This window comes from Hipposideros armiger, unplaced genomic scaffold, assembly GCF_001890085.2.
Source record: "Hipposideros armiger isolate ML-2016 unplaced genomic scaffold, ASM189008v1 scaffold_10, whole genome shotgun sequence".
Classification (NCBI taxonomy): Eukaryota; Metazoa; Chordata; class Mammalia; order Chiroptera; family Hipposideridae; genus Hipposideros; species Hipposideros armiger.
Window position 1 is genome coordinate 5,521,823 of NW_017731360.1, and position 14,252 is coordinate 5,536,074.

Consider the following 14,252-nt stretch of genomic DNA (forward strand, 5'->3'; position numbering starts at 1 on the left):
CGACATCACAGGTTACCCGGAGCATCATATAATGTAGAAAAGTGTTAAGCACGTGGTAAGCGCCCAATAAATGTTTGCTGAATCTGAATCTTCGGGAGCTGAGCCAAATTTAGTCCCTCTCCTCCAACGAGACGGAAAAAGCGCGCGGTGTGTCCGCTCAGAGCTCAGGTACGGGAGATGCTCTCGGGTCCACTGGGCTCCAATGCCTCCCCACACCCCCGCGCTCCCAGACGTTGCCATGGCCACCGGTTCAGGTCCGGAGCAGCACCTAGGCGTGTTCAACCCAAACCCCGCCTTTCCAAAGTGACCATTGGCTGGAGAGGCCACGTGACGCGCACTGGTATGCTAATATATGGTAATCGCTCCAACGCCCCTCCTTCCCGAGCTGTGTCCGAGTAGCCAGCGGAGTGCGCGGCGCCGAGCCGAGGGGGCGGGCTGAGGGGCGGCCCCCGGGAGAGAGCGGCCAGGTGGAGGAGGAGCGCGAACGCGGCCGCAGGTAACGGGCGGGCGCGTGCGCGCTGGGGCGGGCTCGCGGCGGATGGGCTGCGCGCTGGGGACTCGGGCCGCGGCGCTGCCGGCTTAATCCTTTGGGCACCCAGCTGTCACGGCCGGGTCGGGGCGCGGCGGTCGGGCAGGGCCCGCGGGGCGGGGCATTGCCGTGGGCACCGGCAGGCAGGCGGCGGGCGGCTTGATCGGGGAGCCGCGGCGTGGGGCCCGCGCGAGGACCGAGCAGCCCCGGCTGGCGGACCAACTGACCGCGCTGCGCCCGGGGCGGGGACCCAGCTGCAGCGGGGGCTGCGGAGCAGCTCCGGAGCTCGAACTTGCGGGAGGCTGCGGGGAGCCGGCTGAAGTACTGGCACTCGTGTGGGTTCTCCCGGGTGACCAAACTCCTCCCGCGCAGAGGCCCGAGCCTCAGCAGCCCGTGGCCTTGCGAGGCCTGCGTTTCCTTCCCTCGTCCCGCAGAGTGCGAGGAGACCTGAGGGTTGGGCCTGACCTCGGCACTCCCTCCGCAGCTGTGGTCTGACAGCCCAGCCGCCGGCACTTTTGACCCGGAGTCAAACTGGGGCCCGCTGTGGGACGAAGGCAAGATTGGTACTTAAGGGGGCACCAGCCGAGACAACTGGGGATTGTCGGGGAGAAGAGGAATCCCCCAAAGGGAAAGCAGGCCCTAAGATTTGCCCGGTTTGAGAAGGAGGGATGCCCAAGAAAGGCACGGGCCCCTTGTTTTCTGTGCGGGGTGATGACCTGACACTCATGGGAAAAGGTCACTGCTGGACACCTGGATCGGTCTGTCATGTCCAGAGGAAGCAGCTGTTTTGCGTGAGTTTCTAACCAAATTTTTATAAGGCAAGGTTTAAATTCATCTTCCTCCCTTACCCTCCTCCTAGGTCTGCTACAGAAGCGTGTTCTTTTAATTACCACCCACTCCCCCCACCTCACCCCTCCCCACCCTACCCCATCCCCCCGGCCCCCCGCCGCCGCCACCATTACCACCAATTCACTGAGATTGGTGGCAGCTTTAGGCTCACGGTGTAATTTAGCTTTCACTACAATAGAAATGGTAGGATGGGCCATGTGCCACGAATGTTAAGCTTGCCCTGGGAGTTTCTTGGAAGTGGGGGGGAGGGGGAATTTATCACCAGGGCCGGTGAAATACAGGCTAATATGCCAATGATAGCAATAGAATTTCCTTTATGAGTCTAAAGTCGTTTCTTCTAAATCAAGGGAAAACATGGTTACATATGAAAAGTACCAGGAGCCAATTTGATTTTTTGCAAGTGAAGTGCAAATTGCACTTTCATGTTGCTCGACATGTCTTTTATCACACAACAAATGCTAGCTATATGCAGGCTCTCTGTGTCTTGGGGATGCAAAGATGAATAAGATAATCAGTCCTCATCTTCAAAAAAATAGTGGGAGAGATAAATAAAATTGCCAGTTAAAGTAATAACAGCATAATATTGGGTTGTCGGAAAAATGACGCGTTTTTGCAACAAAAAACATAGAAAAAATATGTCATGACTTTTCCAACAAGCCAATAGAAGTGTATATAAAGAGCTGTGGAAGCCCAAAGGAGGGAACAATTAGCCGTGTGAGAGGGTCCAGGAAGGCTTTCCAGAGAACATGATTAAGCGAGGTCTAGAAGGATGAGTAGGAGTTTGCCTTGCAGAGAAGGACAGGAAGGACAGCCAAAGCAGAGGAAACAGTGAATGCAGATGCTTAAGAGTATGGTATCTCTAGGCAATGGCATTGTATTATAGCCATGGCCGTTTTCCAAAAGTAACCTAGAATCTCTAATTCCCACCTTAGTTTTCCAGTGGTATTTTCCTTCTTATTGTTCTTCTTCCTCACGTTTTGCCCTCATCAGTTTTTCTGATCTTTGTCCCTATCTTTCCAAGTAAGGGACCAACTTATGGAGATGGGAAAGGGAGAGTTTGCAGTAACGCCAAGGTAGAGGACCTGAAAACTGGGCAGATTTTGTGGCACTGCAGGCATCATCTGGGAGGGCAATCTAAATCACACAATAAGAGGAAAATACTGGTCATAACCAGGGAGGCAGTGCTGAATGTGAAATCTGTCTCTGGTGAAATTGTGAGACCTAGGGAAATCAGTAATAAGATCAGAAGGAGCTGGAGCAGGAGAGGGTCTAGACTGTGATGTGGGTCAGGGCAAGCAGTTCAGAGCTCACCCCGTGAGTCAGGCAGAAATGGTGGAGCCCCCTGTTCTGTGGAGCCAGCCATGTATAGGGCAGGGCTAGATCTGACAGCTCAGGCAACTATGCAGAAAAGGACAGCACCATCTCCTCAATAGAATATGTCCAGTACTTCCTTCTTTCTGTTCACTCTCCCTCCTTACTATTACCCTCTTTTGATCCCAATTTCCACCTGTGATTCCCTTTTATTAGGCTTCTTTTACTGAGGTCTTAGCTACCAGAGTCGAGAAAATCTGTTCTTTTGCCTTAATATCCCCCTCTAGAACTATCAATAGTCCATTTTACCTCGTAAACCACCAGCTAGCCAGCCTATGTTTACTTCCTGACCATCTGCAAACAGAGCATGGATGGGTCCAGAGGTAGTAAAGTGCACCTCATTCCCTAAACTCACCTAATGTTTAAATCAGATAAAGGCCTTTTAGCTTTGCTTAAACCAAAATTTATTTTAGAATGGATTGTGGTGAATCTTTGGCAAATCCCCTATCTTGAACCATATTACAAATCGAGCCATGTAAAGAAGGTGACATTGGGATGCTATACCTAACTTGAACTGCTGATGTTGACAATTCTGTAAGTGCTAGAGAATCAGGGGTGCTATTTAAACAATCTTCTCAACCTGTTTTCTGAGCACCTGCTTGTGTGCAAATACTGTGTTGTATTTGTGCTTTGAAAAAGACAGGACAATGAGAGAGGTGAAGTAAGTCTGGGGAGTATTCTCGGTGGAACAAGGATTCAGATCTCAGTTCTACCAGTTACTTGCTGGTAGAAGTTATTTGCTGGACAAGTTGTTTGACTTTCTTTCTTCATCTGTACCTACCTACCTCATATAGTTGTGAAGCTGAAGTGAAATCACAAGTGTAAAGCAGTAATTCAGTAAATTTTCAAAATACTAAACATGTTGAGTTGAAAAAAGAGAAATATCATCCTGGGCTGCGATTATGAAGGAAGGCTTTTCCCAGAGACATGGTGAATTTTATGATGTAAAGAGAATGAAGGTGGAAAGGATTTCCAGACAGGAAAAATAGTGTTCATAAAACAAAGGGCCAGAATAGCGAAAGCAAGTTTTCAGGGGTCAATTGATGAGATTGACCAATCTGGCAAGATCAGAAGGTTTAAGTAGAAAAGTTGTAGGAGTGGAAAGGTTGCTTGAAGCCAGATTTTAACAGGTACTGATGCTGAACTAAATAAAAAGTTAGGACCTTATCCTGTATGGTGGAAAGTCTGGAGATGCTTGATTAGGGAAGTGTTGGGGTCACAAAAGTAATATTTTAAGGAGATTCTCAGCAACAATGTGGAGAATAAACTTTAGTAGGGATAGAAAGAGAACTGTACAACCAGTTAGTAGGTTATTTAAATAGTCTAGGCGTGAGGAGATAAGGAATTGAATGAGGGTGACAGCAGTGAAAATAAAAGAAGATGGGGTCAGTAAGTATTATAAAGGAAACATGAACAGGACTTTGTGGCTGACTGGATATGGAGGACAAGAAATAAGGAAGAATCAAAAATAGCCTTTGGGGCCGGCCGAGTGGCTCAGTTGGTTAAGAGCTCGCTCAAGAGTTTGAGCTCTGAGCAACAGCGGTTCGAGTCCCGGCCTACTATACTTATTTTCAGTATAGTAGAAAATAAGGACTACCAGAGAAGCAAAAGAATCATCTAATTTATTCATCTAACAAATGCATTCTCTTCACAACCATTTGTATACCTGATTAAACGTACTGAAAGCCATGAGGGTATATAATATCTCAGAATTCAAGAGAAGAGAGGGTTTCAAGCTGGAGGAATTCGGTCAGCAGTATGAAACTGTACAGAAAAAGTGGGAAATGCCCATTATATTTAGTAAACAGGGTCGTTAGTTTACTAAACAAGCAGAGGATGGCCATGGGGCTATCAAACCGCTGGATGAGAGGGTTGTGGCATGAGATGCTGATAAGGAATGGAGATAGCAGGTAGATCATCCTTTGTATGTTTAGCAGTAGAAGGAAGAAGAGAAATCGGAAAGTGATTGAAGAAGGCAGAAGAGTCAAGCCAAAGAGAATCTTCCCTGTCTGCCTCACTATTTTAGTTGTCCGAAGATATCGTTCTCATTCTTTCACATCCTGAATGAGTTTCGCAACTCATTTCTTAAACTTACCGCTTTGATAATTACCTGTACATCTCCTTGAACAATAATGGTATAGCTACCATTTGTTGAGTGCTAAGCACTTTCTATACATTCTATTCATTCTCTCATTTAATCTTCACAATGCTGGATTACAACCACACAACCTTTCGGAAGCACGGAGAGGCTAAATAAATTGCCTAAGATCACATAATTAATGAGTGGCAAGGATGGGACTTGGACCCAGCTCTGACTCTAAAGCTCTTCTAAAGAATCTTGCTACACTGAGGGCAGGACTAGCTGCACGGGTGTGCGACCTGTGTAAGCTCCCAGGGCCCTGCGTGTTTGGAAGGGCCATATGCCTGGCTTAATATTCTATTGTTGCTCTCTTGAAATGCTCAATAATCTTTAAACAAGGGCCCTGCATTTTCATTCTGCACTGGGCCCCACAAATTATGGAACCAGTTCTGCCTGAAGGTATCAAAACTACTTCCTGAAGCTGGGGAAGCATTTCGTGCTGTGTCCTTTGTTTGGGCAGTAAAGCCTAACGAACGTCCTTGCTGTGTCATGGTGCACAATTACATTTTCCTGTGGACCTCTCATTTTGGACTACTGATACAAAGGGCAAAAGGGGGATATTTTGAAGTTCAAGGTGATACCCAGTATGAGGAGAAGAGAACATAAAGAGGCAAGGCATTGTTTACCCAGAATGGCTTCTAGAAACTCTTCCATCATGTCTTCAGAGTATTGTTGGATAGAGTTACAGTCCTGATGCTGTTGTTACTCCCAATTTAAAAAAGAAATGAGTTCATTTTTATTCCTTTTGTAGTCAGATCTTTCTATTTACTTGTGGAAAGCTATGGAGACCATTTTTCAACCTACTGAAACAGGAATTGGGGTTAAGCAGGTATAATGCAACTTGATTGTGCTGCTCTGATGCCTTTTTAGCCAGGCTGATGCCACCCCTTCACTCCATATCAGGGACTACCCCGCAGCCTTGAACCATGTGGCCCTCTTTACCACGTTTGTCTTGAATGCTCATGTTCCGTGCTTGCCTTTGTTGCCCGGTATTCCTTCAACTACCCATACGATTCATGAAAATCAGAAAACCTTAATTTTTTATCTCTCTCATTTTGGGCTTTACAGTCACTACTTATAACTGACTACAAATTCAGTTTTTCTGGCTTTCATAGTTACTGTTCTCTCAAAACAACTTTTATTCCCCCTCTTGCTCCTCCCACCCCTGGTAATAACCAAGTCCTGATACCACTTGATCCTAGCTGACCACCTGACCATATCCTAACGCCAACCAGCCTGGATTCCTTTGTGGAGGATATCAGACAAGACTGAGATTGTGTTGCTTCCTCCTATGTCATCCCCATTCAGAATGCTTTTTCTCACTTTCTACTCCCAGCATGGACCAGGTGAGCCTAAGAATACATGAAATTAAAAAATATGAAGAGAGGGGGCCGGCCGAGTGGCTCAGTGGGTTAAGAGCTCACTCAAGAGTTTGAGCTCTGAGCAACAGCGGTTCGAGTCCCGGCCCAAGCTGAGCAGCCAACAGGTGGCAGGATGGCTCAGCTAAAAAAAAAATAATTTTTTTTAAATAAATAAATAAAAATATGAAGAGATTTTGAGTATAACCTATGGTATACATCACAAAACAAAGTTTAGATGGCCAGGTATTCTCCATGGTCTCCTATTTGTGCTGGTGGCATCGTCTCCACAGGCATTGTAGTAGTTATCTGATACTGTACAAGTTATCCCCAAATGTATCAGCTTAAAACAACAAACTTCTCTCTCTTCTCTATCTTTTAAGATTCAATTCAAGCATTACATCTCAGAAGCATTTCCCAACTTGCTTTTAATGAACTAGCATCCTTACGCTCTGATCTTCCTTTGTACTTCAACATCTTTTTCATATCCATGGCTTCAATTCCTAAAACCATTCCTTGAACATAGTAGATGCTCAGTAAATGGTTGTTGAATATGCTTAAGGATAGCTTGTACCTTTATATACTTTATACTCTATTCTTTAGAAAATGTATGTACATTGCAAAGTATCTAGCCTAGTGCCCTATGACAAATACACCTTCCTTCATTTCCCTACCTAGAGGCTTATGTGTCATTGCTGTTAAAGATGTAAAGAAACCATTGTATATGTCAAAGACTTCCTGACTTGCCAACTCGCCTACTCCAGGGAGGACTCCTTGAACTTGTTTCTATCTGTAAGTGTCTGTTCTACCCATACTCTGAAACCAATTTTGCCCCTTGTAGGAAATCATATAATGAGCCCCTAGCCCAAAGATTCTGGCTTGGTTCAGTAACAAAGCCAACATTTGTTCACTATTTAAATATTTAACCATAAACTATGAAGGGAAGATCTGGGTGTGACGTATACGGCCATAATCCCAAAACAAAGCACTGTTAGATGCTTAATAAGCATTTGGTGAATGAATGCATGACACTCCATTCTTGATACTCATGTCCCATTCCTGTTAATCCGGGTTCTGCTCTGATCACCCAGAATCTTAGGCCTGAGTTCATCGTTTCATGTGGCCCAGACTTTTTGTCTTGGTCCTTGACTCTTCTCTTCCAGGTCCTTCTTGTAGCTCACCTTTGGGGATTTGACCCTTTGCTTACTCAGAACTAAGGCACCTCTTCCTCTCTTGATCTTCCTAACTAATAAAACCAGCTGCCAGGAGAAGATTTCTTTTCTCTCCCGATAGCCAGAAACATCCAGCATCCATATTAAATGTGTCTTAAAACATTTGAACTGAAGAGAACTACATTCACATTTCAAAAGAAAGGGGACAGGCCCTTTAAGATATGTGTTTTGGCCAGAAACCAAGTTCCAAAATTTTGTGAGTCTGTTAAACTGATTAACTTGTAAGCTTCAGCAATTCAATGCAAATTAATTTTTATACCAACCAACAAATCAAAGGAAGGGAGAGAATTAAGCGAGTGTGTAAACATGGTTGCCAGGGAAACTTTTCCTGACAGAAGAGAGACCCTCACAGGAATTTACACAGGCCCAAGAACATAATGTAACCTGATCTTTCTCTGCTTGCTTTCTGATTGGGGAAGAAAACCATGTAGAAACCATGGGTACAGATAAAGGTAGCTTCAGACTTTTCTAGAGAATTAGGGAATACTCCCTCAGGAAGTAGGACTGAGCAATAGAGTTCTCCAGGGCAAATATGACTATTGTAAGGAACCCATTCCTTCTGAGGAGACATCTGGGAATACAGAGCTGCTCTGAATCCACCTCTGAAAGAATATTCATTCATTCAACAAAGATTTATTCAGCACTTTCTAACTGGCCCATTGCCCAGAAGGAAAGGTGATTATAAACGACTGATAACAGTTTAAAGGTACTGTATTACACTGAGTAGCTGTTCTTTACATTTTATCTAAATTGATTTTTTAAGTAGAGGGTGATATGGACTTAAATATTTAATGCTTTTTTTCTTTTCAAAAATTTTCTTTCTGTTAGAAAAAGCACAAATACAAGTGTATCTTCTGCCATATTTCAATCCTTAGGTCATTACTCCTGAGAAAAACTTAATTCATTGATCCGTAAAGCCATACCCCAAGGTGGAGGTTCATCTAGTGACAGTGTCATCCAAATTGTAGATACCAGTAAAAGACAAACCCATCTCCTTGATGGCTGAAATCCTAAGAGACCCTTCATATTTTAACTATAAATGATGGATGGTTTGAAGTCTAAAATCTTGGCTGTAAAATACATTCGGATTGAAATGTCTAACACTTCCCCATAATGGAGACCTACCGTTCATTGTCTCCTTGTATACGCCCATGTCCTGGGGTTTCGTACTGTGCATGATGCCTTTCACGGGCCAGCAGAGAGGCAGCAGGAGGTAATGGTTAACAGCATGGACACTAGAGCCAGACTGTTTGGGTTCCAGCCCTGCCTCTACCACTCCTTAACTGTGACCTTCACAGCCTTCTTCAAGTCCTCACCCTCTCAGCGCTCTGGTCTCCTGGTACCTAAGGGGGATAATAATAGTACCTACCCCAAAGAATTACAGAATTAAACGGGTTAACACGTGAGCTGCATAGTAAACACTATGTACATTTTACTTTTTATTATTTCCTGGGACCTCCTAGACAGTAGGGTTGATTCTATTTGAAGGAAGACTGTTGAGATGTATAGAGGTATAATAACTTCCCTAAAGTTGTACACTAAGTTTGGACTCAGATTATTTTCATCCTTGATTTAGCACCGGAGTTTTCCATTCTACTTAGTAAGAGACAGAGAACACGAAAATTAGAGTGAGAGAGAGGAACTTGACTTTTGGAGCATTTTGGAATAAGGGTTGCTTCACAAAAGATGGCAACACCAAGGCATATGAAAGTAAAATTGCTTTCTCAAAGGCAAAATGAGTGCGAGAAACGATTGGGAATAATATAAGATAGGGAATGTCGCACTGGGTCCGGCCAGTAGTATAGCCAGCCCAACATTCTCTCTCTGATCATGATAACGAGGGACAACTGGGGGGAGTGTATTGTGGCTGCAATCTTTGTAATTATAGGGATGGACCGGCCATTCCTGTCTTTTAGTTTCCTGCTGTGTCTTATTCCCACAAGTATTTAAGCTTTATGTCTATTTTTGGTCTTTAAAATACGCTCATTTATTCAAGAAACATTTTTAAAGCTTCTGTACCCCTTTACTAGTACCTAGGGATGCAAAGATGAGTAGAACCCAATCCTGGCGCCCCAGAAGTTTATAAAGGAAGATAGACATGGAAGCATTGATTATGCTATTGTACTTAGTGCCGTAATAGAAGTATGGACCAAGTATTTTGAAAGCATAGAGGAGGAATCACTTAATTACGCTTAGAAATGTCACCTAGAGAAAGTGACATTTGAGATGACAACTGAAGGATGGATAAGGAGGAGCCCCTCAGGCAGACAGTGCACCTCAGACAGAAGGAGCAAACGTGAGAGAGAGAGAGAGAGTGTGTGTGTGTGTGTGTGTGTGTGTGTGTGTGTCATATGTGGGGAATTCCAAGTAATCTGACATGATTGGAGCATAACATATGAGTAGGGTAGGGGCATAAACAAGGCCAGGATCAAACACAAAAGGTTTGGTTTGCCAAGCTAAGAATTTGGACTTTATGTTGGAGGCCATGCGGAGCTGTTGAAACACTTTAGGAGTGATGTGATCAAATCTGCCTTTGAGGAGGAGCCAGTCAGCAATGTGGAGTCAGCAATGTGGAGACTGATTGGACAGCAGTGAGACTGGAGTCAGAATCATGCAGTTAGAAGGGAGCCTCTAGTTCAACTTCTCATCCACTGCCAGTGTTGTTACTATTGAATATGTACAAGGTGTGATCAAAAGATACAGTGAATGTTTAAATAAAAAAATATTTATTACAGTAAAAGACACATTGCCGTTAATCCCCCTCAAATACTCCCCCTCTCTTCGAAAACACTTATCCCATCATTCTTGCACTTTCCAGTTCTGGAAGCTCTCTTCCGTGAGTGTCTTCAGTTGTGCTGATGTGGCTGCCTCGATGTCCTGAATCGATTCAAAACGTTTACCTTTCATGGTCATTTTGACTTTGGGGAAGAGCCAGCAGTCACACAGTGCCGGATCCAGTGAACAAGGTGGATGAGGACACACGGTAATGTTTTATTTGACAGGAATTGCTGTACCAGAAGCGATGTGTGACACGGAGCCTTCCCGTTGTGATCACAAAATACAGTGAATGCTGCTGCTGAGTGCCATCCAATGGAAAGGCAGGATCTTCAATACCGGAAGCGGCGCGTCAAACTTTAGAAACAGTGTGTGACAAGTTTCAGCTTGTTTGATACAGTCATTTGGGTGTGAGCTATGGTTGAGAGAAGGTGTTTAAAAGTGTGCCGTCAATCATCCTCCATCATGACAACGCTCCGTGTCACACATCGCTTCTGGTATGACAATTTCTGTCAAATAAAAACATTATGGTGTGTTCTCATCTACCTTATTCACTGGATCTGGCACCGTGCAACTTCTGGCTCTTCCCCCAAGTCAAAACGATTCAGGACATCGAAGCAGACACTACGGCGCAACTAAAAACACTCACGAAAGAGAACTTCCAGAACAGCTTCAGGAAGTGGTAAGAATGATGGGATAAGCGTGTTCGAAGTAAGGGGGAGTATTTTGAGTGGGATTAATGGCGATGTGTCTTTTACTGTAATACATTTTGTTTATTTAAACATTCATCGTATTCTTTGATGACACCTCGTATATGTTCATTCAACCCAGATTATTGATGGCATGCCAGGCATTGGGCTAACTGCTGGAAATACTGAAAGCAACAACACCCCATTCATATCTTGGAGTTGCTTGCAGTATTTTATTTGTCCTAAACATAAGCTTTATTGAGCTTTCAGCTTTCCTTGCCTATCTTACATTTCATCTCAGTCCCAAAGTGCAAAGTTCTAATCATTTAATGAATTCCTATAGAAAATGAATCTATTACACCTTTTTTAGACTTCTTGTTTCCCCCAAGCCTCAAGGGCTATACGTTAGCACGTTTAGTCACACATTAAAAACTCTTTGAGCCCTACTTCCTGTCCTTCACTAGCTTACAAAGCCCTTACTTTCTTCATTCTTCTTTTCTTATTTCCCCAAAGATATGCATACCAGAATTGCAGACTGTGTTATTTTCTTTACTTTTTCTATGTGGTGTTAATGCCTTTCACCCATGAGATCACAGTCTCCAAAGGAAAAACTCCTCCACCCCTGAAAATAAAGAAATTGAAGATGAGATGATATTTCTACTGCAATAGAATAGAAGATAGAGTAACGTTTTATTAGAAGTCATTTTTATTACATAATATTAAATTGTGATTGCAGTTTATTGAGAACTTATATATGCTAATTGCCATGCTAAAACGTTACATGAGTTCTTATTTAATCCTCACAGCAACTCTGTGAGGCAAGTTCTCTTTATTATTATTACTGTACAGATGAAGAAACAGGCTCAAAGGAGTGAAATAATTTGTCCAAGGTCAGGTCACTATGCAATAATAGAGCCAGATCTCAAACTCAGGCCTGTCTGATTTCAGATGTGAAGTTCACTGCTGTGCAGTGCAGGGTATATATGCAGGGTCTGAGTGCAGACACCTCTGGTCGTCAAAAGCAAGCCAATTATTTTCAGCCTTCCTTTAGTCATAACTGCCATCATCAAATCTAGTTTCTCCCAACTCTCTTGATTTTTATTTCAGTAAGCTATTTTATTTGGATCACAAGAAGGCACAGCAAGTTTCTAGCTAACACTCCCCCCGCCACCACCAAAGTTTGTCAAAATTTTATAGATTTGACTTTGCATGTTAGCACTATAGAGGTGTTAACAGTTCATTGTGGATGCTGTGGTTACAGCTTTGGGACCTACCTCCAAGTGCATACTTTGTGCCTTGGAATGTGGTTGTGTATCCTAGGAGGTTTGTTGTGGAGAAAGCTAAGTGTCCTTTTTAAAAATGTTGTTTATGTTGTAATTTCCACACAAGATGGATCTACTCATAGAGATGAGTGAGGCAGACTGAATAATGGCACCCAAAGATATAGGTACTGATAATCCCTAGAATTCAAGAGACAGGGTCTTTGCAGATATGATAAAGTTTTAATGGTCTTGACATGAGGAGATTATCCTGAATATCTGGGTGGGCCCAAAGTCCAATCACACAAGTCTTTAAAAGAGAGAAGCAGAGGGAGATTTGACACACACAGAGGAAGAAGAGGCGTGTGACCAGGGGCTGAGATTAGAGTGATGCAGCCACAAGTGAAGGAATGCTGGCAGCCACCAGAACACAGAGGAGTTCAGGAATGAATTCTCCCCGAGAAGCTCTAGAGCAGCGGTTCTCAACCTGTGGGTTGCGACCCCTTTGGGGGTGGAACGACCCTTTCACAGGGGTCACCTAAGACCATCTGAAAACAAAAAGAAATTTACATTACGATTCATAACAGTAGCAAAATTACAGTTATAGAGTAGCAATGAAAATAATTTTATGATTGGGGGTCACCACAACATGAGGAACTGTATTAAGGGGTCGCGGCATTAGGAAGGTTGAGAACCACTGCTCTAGAGAGAGCGAAGTCTTGCCGACCCCTTGATTGCTGCCCAGGGAAACGATACTGAACTTCCGTGAGAGAATACATTTCTGGTGTTTTAAGCCATGACGTTTGTGGTAATTTGTTATGCCAGCCACAGGGAACTACTATGTGAAAATAGTCATTTATTGTACTGCTTCGTTCATTTTGAGGGCACATATCATGACTTAATAAAGGCGACAAACAACTAGTATAACACATATAATAACAATAATAACTTCAGCAAGCACTTCTGTAGTGCTGACAGTGTGCCCCAGGCACTATTATAAGCATTTGAAATATATTTCCTCATTCAGTCTTCCATAACCATATGAGAGGGTTCTATTATTATCTCCATTTATATAAATGGAAACTTTGAAATACAGAGAAGTTAGGTAACTTGGTCAAAGTTATGTAACTAGTAAGTAGTGGGACCAGAACCTGAACCCAGATAGTCTGGCTCCAAAGGTCCATGCGATTAAGCACTATGCCACACATGGCTTTGCACTTAGGAGACATTCAACAAAGGACATGGTGACGGTGTCTAAAGTTTTTTCAAGCCTCTGGCCGCTTCCTCTTCTCTATGTTTTCTGCTGTGTTCACTGTTTGTCTTCTTCCATTTCTTGTCCTTTATCCTTAATATCTTTTCTTTTTTAAATATCCTTGTGTGATTTTGGTACCTGAGTAATTCCGGCATCCTCAAATGAATAGGTAAGAGTTTCCTTTTTCTGTTTTCTGGAAGAGTTTATATGGCATTGGTATTATTTCTTTCTTGAATTTTCAGTAAAATTCAAGCAATTTACAGTAAAATCATCTGGGCCTGGATTTCTCTTTGTGGAAAGATTTTAAACCAAAAATCCCAGTTCTTTAATAGATAAAGGGCTATTTCTTCTTGAGTGAGCTCAGATAGCTTGCATCTTTCAAGGAAGTTTTCCATGTCATCTAAGTTTTTTACTATGTTGACATAAAATTGTTCATAATATTACCTTATCCTTTTAATGTCTGTAGGATCTCTTTCATTCCTATTATTGGTAATTTGTGTCTTCACTCTTTTTTTTTTTGAGCTCATGACTGCTCAGCTCAAGGTGTGTGCTGTGTTCAATCTTAGTTGCAGGGAGACGTAACCCACCATCCCATGCGGGAGTCAGACTGACATCCTTGTTGTTAGGAGCACGTGCTTTCACCAGCTGAGCCATCCTGCCATCTGTTGGCAGCTCAGTGGCAGCTCACTGGCCCATGTGGGAATTGAACCGGCGACCCTGTTGCTCAGAGCTCGCGCTCTTAACCAACTGAGCCACTCAGCCGGCCCTATATGTCTTTATTTTTAAAGTGGATTTCTC

The 14,252-nt window shown here is 43.4% G+C and overlaps 1 protein-coding gene across 1 annotated transcript in view; it reads left to right on the plus strand.

The window, feature by feature from the left end:
* The first annotated feature begins 546 nt into the window (after positions 1-546).
* PHC2 (polyhomeotic homolog 2) overlaps positions 547-14,252 on the plus strand; it is a 97,610-nt gene continuing 83,904 nt past the window's right edge. The window contains exon 1 of the mRNA XM_019657610.1: positions 547-1,320. The gene's annotated coding sequence lies outside the window, so the exon portion shown is untranslated. The remainder of the gene's footprint in view (positions 1,321-14,252) is intronic.